Source organism: Gigantopelta aegis, unplaced genomic scaffold, assembly GCF_016097555.1.
Source record: "Gigantopelta aegis isolate Gae_Host unplaced genomic scaffold, Gae_host_genome ctg7243_pilon_pilon, whole genome shotgun sequence".
In the NCBI taxonomy this organism is placed as follows: Eukaryota; Metazoa; Mollusca; class Gastropoda; order Neomphalida; family Peltospiridae; genus Gigantopelta; species Gigantopelta aegis.
Genome location: NW_024535673.1, coordinates 1 through 6,415, shown reverse-complemented (window position 1 = coordinate 6,415; position 6,415 = coordinate 1). Strand labels below are relative to the sequence as shown.

Sequence of the window (6,415 nt, the reverse complement as noted above, 5' to 3'; positions counted from 1 at the left end):
TCTAAATTGCTATAATTCAAAGGGCCTTTTATAAACAGGTTATACCTGATTGTGAAAACTATTTTCTCCCCACTATGTAATAGTCAGTCTGGTCATCTGTATTTGGTGGTAGTGTCTCAGAAGAACAACAAAACTATTTTTCTACCATCTCATACTGCAGGAATGAAATTTGTGATCCAGCTACGCTAGCTCAAAAAATCACTACCTATCATCAAGAGCAGGTACTTCAAGAATAACAGCTACTTTAAGAGGTGAGACGTTTTCGATGATGGATCATAACAAAGAATTCAAATCAAGTAGGGGTGTCACTTGCATACGACAAAAAACAGCACAATGAGAAGTTAGAAAAACTTTTTATTATAGACTAGAGAAGGAATTGAGGGCACTGACTAACAAATTGGCCAAGGCTAGCAGAATAAATGAGATAGACCAAACAGAAAAACATTGCTAGAAAGTAAGTTATAATTAGCATATTTTAATATACATACATAGAGGCCCTAGCTGAATTGAAGTTATCCAATAAGTAAAATTAATAGAGGAAGGCAAAACTAAAATTATTGAGAATGACTTAACTGATGATGACTGCTTAACTCTAAAAGCAATCTATAAGAAGGAAGTGTTGAATAATTTCATTGAACTCCTGTATGACAAACAACAGATGTTGACCAACCACACAATGATGGTAATCAGAGGAAAGCATGACCAAGAAGGTGAGTCTGCACATACATAGTCTACAACAATCACAACCATATGAGTATTAATACAGGCTTCATAATGACATACATAACAAGAAATTTCATTAGCATGGACATCATTTGTGACGTACTACACTTTAACAAAAAGTATGTCATTTCAGGTAAAGAAAGGGACGTCACAGTGTGTACTTCATTTATAATTAATATGTATTGTAGGCACAATGAGGAGAAAACAGATATTAAAGTAGAATCTAAGATGGAGGAGGACATGACTATATTGACCATAAAGGTGAAATATGTAATGAAACAGTATGCATGTCCAGAGGTTACTAAAAGCATTCAACCTAATGCTTGTGCCCTGGCATTCTACACACCTAATAACACCTTGATGAATTGACATCAAAGAACTCATAACACAAGAAACACCAGTAAGTGTCAACAGTTAAACTGAATAACATGCCACTCAAGTAGTATATACTCCATTGAAGTATATCCTTTGGTTATACAGTCAACAGAGTGTCAGAGTGTGTGGTGTGGCTAGTGAGTCAAGCCAGTTGGCGATTTCTTTAATAAAAAACAAAGCAGGCTTTTCAGGGAATGCAAATCTCAGACACCCATTGCGCTAAAATTCACAAATACAGCTATCAGGTATGCGGTAGCAGTGTCTATGTGGGGATGGCTTGGATTGTCCATTGGAATGTATTGGTAAAAATACTAAAAAAACACAGTACATCTCCAGGTTTTGCCACCATTTTCACAGTTGCAGTATGATCTAAAACAAACTATCTACTTTGAATCTCACATTTGCAGCGCTTTCATATTCAAGTATTAGAGATTGATTAATTGTCTCATTAGTTGTACATTGACTTACAATTGTATTCGGATTATTTCCTGTTTCTTCTTTAATATTTTGGTATAGTAACTGTTCTAGCTAAGTTGTACGAGTTTGCAAATTGTTAATGTCGTGCTATCAAAATTACAGAATCTAACAGCATTATAAATTTCTTATTGTATTCTCAAGGACCTCTCCTTGTTGTCTAGAACTCATGTGATAAAACACATTCAAGTTCCCAGGTAATTTCTTGTAGCCTCGCTGTGCGTGGGTGCATAGCGAGGGTTACTGTAGTCTGTCAGTGTGGGTGTGTGTGTGTGTATGTGTGTCTGTACATGGGTAACGGCTTGAACTGCTTTAACTTGGCAAACATGGCACTGGTAGCACCAAACTATAGTGAACAGTAGCAAAACTTCTGTACTTCTTAAAGGGTAACAGAAATGGTTTTCATATTCTGATAAAAATGAAAGACCTTGTGGTAACATACAAATATATAAAAAATTAGTGCAATACTAGTCATGCTATTGCAGAAATCTATTATCAAAAACAAAATGTATGGTGAAATAAATTATATTGCCCAGTCTCGTGGGCGTTACTTCCGTGACGTCAGAGTAGTAACACATTCTGCACATGGGACTAAGAAATGCCTAACAGATGTGTTGCAGCTGGTTGTTCTAGCATTCCAGTGATGAGGTTACCCTATATAAAGTTTCCTAAAGATCAGTACTGAGAAAGAAATGGATAGAGCAAGTTAAAAGCATAGAGATCGTTGGAGCGGTCCATCAGAAAATAGTAGTCTTTGTAGCAATCACTCACAGATGATGCTACGAACAAAGCTCAGTAATTCAAAATTCATTTGGTAAAAGTGAGAATGAAGTTGAAATCTAAAGCTGTTCCAACTATCTTAAGAGAAGATTAGATGTGACTCTTCTGGACCAAAGTAAAAAGTTAAGGACTGCATATGAGAAAAGGGAAGGCGTCGTGTAAGTTATATTCACAGGCTAATAACAGTAACCTACATTGCCCTTAAAATTTAAACATTGTGTAGAGTTAGAGAACATGACTGAAGCAATGTGATAATGACATAAACATGGATTGTGAGAGTGGAAGTCAGTTAGAAGAACCAAGACAAGTAAGATCCAAGAGACTTTTGATACATACTCATAATGTTTTAGAAGTCTGTGGAAACTCAAGTAAAATGTGATGTTCAGGATGCAGGAATTCAAGTGTGTCATCTGTTCGCAATGTAAGAATACAAGTAACACCTTCAAAGTCCTCAAAAGGTATCTTTCATATAAAAACTTTAGTTTATACTCACTTGTTAATACATAGGAGTACAAAACTGTCAAAACCTTCCAGTCTGATATTGGAATTCAATGTGATTTGATTACATTTGATACCAGTGATCTCAAATCTAAGGGAAACTGTCATCACTTCTAAATGATGGCTCGGATTCATGGCACACAGATACAAATCATGAAAACCAATTGGATATTTCTTATGATCCACTAATGAGTGAAGGACATTCTGAATTCACTGATGAGTATGTATGTATTAAGATTAAAATTATATTTTCTTTGCCTTTATAGAGAGTTAGACTCACAAAGACCAATATAGTGGAACAGCCTAAGTACATTGTGTATGAAGATTCACTATTGCTTTTGTTCAAGAAATGTCCTGTCTGCAATTAGAGACAACCATACTGAAACATGTCATCGGAACATTTTTACAAATAAATCAAACCTGTGATTTATGCGGCTTGTTTATAGCTGGAATAGCAACTTTTGTGAATAATATTCCTTCTGGGTAATCTTCTTCTGTCAGCCTCTATTTACTTCTGGATCCTGCCTGAACAAACTCTAAGACTTTTGGAAAGTATGAACTGCAAATCAATCACAAGCAGGACTTTTACTAACCATCAGCAAGGTTTTACACCAAGCCATTGAAAATGTATGGAGCCAAAAGAGGACTCAAATTTTAGAAGAAAAAAAGAAGAGTAATTTGTCTTGGTTAGTGGAGGTGATGGAAGAGCAGATAGTCCAGGTCATTCGGCAAAAATATGGCAGCTACATGTTCTTGATTTGGAGAAATCAATGTTTTGGATGTACAGCTTGTACAGGTATACGCTAAGATATATATGATATTAAAGCAACTTAACTGCATACTTGCAAATTCATTTTAGAGTAATGAAGTTGAAAGTAGCTATCATATGGAAAAAGGAGGGATTAGTAAGAGCTGTTAATAAACTTCAACAAGAAGGTTTTAAGGTTGGACTCTGGTATGACAGACATAGCAAAATAGCAAATGGGTAGGGAAAAACTTACCTGAAACCAATCATCGCTATGATATCTGGCATATTGCTAAAGGTAAAACTAAATTATCACTGCATGACAAACTTTGTATAGGACTTCGAAAGAAACTTGATGCTTTAGCTAAAGAAAAAGATGTGACATTATTGGAAGCTGGACAAAGAGTATTATCAACCACTATACTGGTCAGCTGTTCAAAATGTAATGGAGATGGAGATCTCATCGAGGCAAAGTGGCTGTCTATTTTAATCACATTCACAACAAGCATAAGAAACATGGGCCATTATTTAGCAATGCTTACATGGAACGTCTATCTGGTCGAAAAAATAAGAAATGGTTGAAATTCCGTAAGTGATGCAAAGTCTCTACCATATGTATTTTTATTGATTTAGACTCCAAGGCTAGTGAAAAAGTCGACTCTGATAAGGAACACTCGGTTTTTGAAAGATGTAAAGAAAACTCTCTCCTCTCTACCAGACTTTTCTTTAGAAGGTTTTCATAGTGTCATGATCCATTTCCTGCCAAAATCAAACTGCTTTTTCATTTAAGGGAATGCAATCAAGGTTGGGAGTAGTAAAATTTTGATTTATTATTTTAAATCATATTTATAGAAACACTACTTGCAGCTATGCATTTTAATGAAAATTCTAAGAGAAAACTTGCTAAGACTAAATGGGCACGGAACGGTTTGCCTATATCCTTTCCAAAGTACAAGAAGGAGGATATGTAATAAAAAAAATACTAGAAGCACCAACTTCAGTGAGTTTATTTGTATTATGTAGTTTGTCATTTGGTATTTATTTTTTATATGTAGACTATGTCAGGAAATTCTAAAAGAAACCATCGAATTGGCCAGGAGAAATGAAAGGCATGACACAGATGGATATAGTTCCACCACCATTAAGTGATAGCTTTTCCATCTGAGAAAGGGAAAGCAAATATTGGAACATAAGAAAAGATTTTATGATAAATAATATGCATGTTAATGTTCAAAAGTCATTAAGACAATTCAGGGTATTTAAATCCTACAAAAGTGACCAGTCGTGTGGGAAATGTCTCACCGGATTTTGTAACTGCACAGGAAGGAAGAAACAACTCGTACTTTTTCCTAGCCCAACCCAAAACACATCTTGTCAATTGTCGATATGCTGTATATCTGTAACGCCTATAGGAATTGATGCATTATGGACAACATAAAAATAATGAGCATACTCAGTTCATGGGTGAAGCTAATGATCCATACTGTTGTCGGTACTGATAATAAGCTACCTGTAGTACCATATGTTCAGAGACACACAGCATGAAAGCCTGGATGTTCAGTAATACATGTACTATGAGTGCTACTTTTGCTAGCTACTTGTGGAATCTCTTACAACATAATACACTCTTGTGCAGATGACATTATCTGACAGTTGTGACACGAAACCTGTAGCAAAATAGTAAATATAATAATTATATACACTTGAATATTTTATCAGACCAGGAAAGATGAGATAGTCGTTCGTTATCCCTTTGGCCTAGTTCTTCATCTTCATCAGAGTCAGAAGATTCTCCACTTGTACCACTAGGCTCAAACTGATAAGGCGTATTGGATCATCAATACAAGAATTCACAATCACTACACTCAAGCTCCATTCAAGCTCTGAGGTGCCACTACTGACTACTTCCGTTACTACTATGACGTCACGTATAGGTCACGCCCTAAACGGAATTGTGATTTGGTTCTGCAAGAAGTACAACTTGGAAGTAGAATTTCTGGAAAAAGTACGGCGAATTTTTTAATTAAAAAGCATTTGCTTTTTCATTGGGAAACAAAACAATTTAATTAGATACAAAAACAGTATGACAAAAATTATTTCTGTTACCCTTAAGAATACGCCAAAAGGAGCATCAAACGAACAAAAAAGCTTTAAAAGTCTGAAAAACCTTTGAAAAAAAAGCACAGCTTTCAGTGAAAGACTCGAGAATTCAATAAAAACCTACAGCTTATGACATTTTCCAACTTTTACTAACTTTTGGCAGTATCTTTGTTGATATATTGAGTGCCGACTAAAAATACTAGCACCATAGCTGTCATTGGAGAATGACTAACTTTTTCTAAGAAGTTGGAAAGTATGGACCTGTTGTCAATTAGAGTGCAAAGTATCCAGTAGATGCACTAAACATTATTGTTATTGATGCCAGAAGTCAAAATGTCAAAGTTAGATTTAATGGTGTCAATCCTCCTACTATTGTTACAATTCTTAAAAAAGTTAGAAAAAGCAGGTATATACTTTGTCATTAATTTTCGTGATCTTGTTATCAAATCCAACAGATAGCAAGGATCATTTCTCTGTCTCTGACTCCTACTTCGTCATCTTTTTTCCCTTTTGATTGAAGAGAAATGCTGAGTCATCAATAATCAGCTTGCGCATCATGTGCGATATACGTCACTTGAGGTGGCTAAAAAAGAATAAAGTCTCTGGATAAGACAGCAGGAGGTTAAGCATTAGTGCATTTCATTATCATATAGTCATAAAAAGGATTACTATTCTCTCAAAAATGTGTAAGAATGTTTTTTTTTGTGTTTAACAGAGAAA

The 6,415-nt window shown here is 35.2% G+C and overlaps 1 pseudogene; it reads left to right on the top strand.

Moving 5' to 3' along the window:
• Positions 1–2,617: 2,617 nt before the first annotated feature.
• Positions 2,618–4,183, top strand: LOC121366817 (annotated as a pseudogene).
• Positions 4,184–6,415: the final 2,232 nt, after the last annotated feature.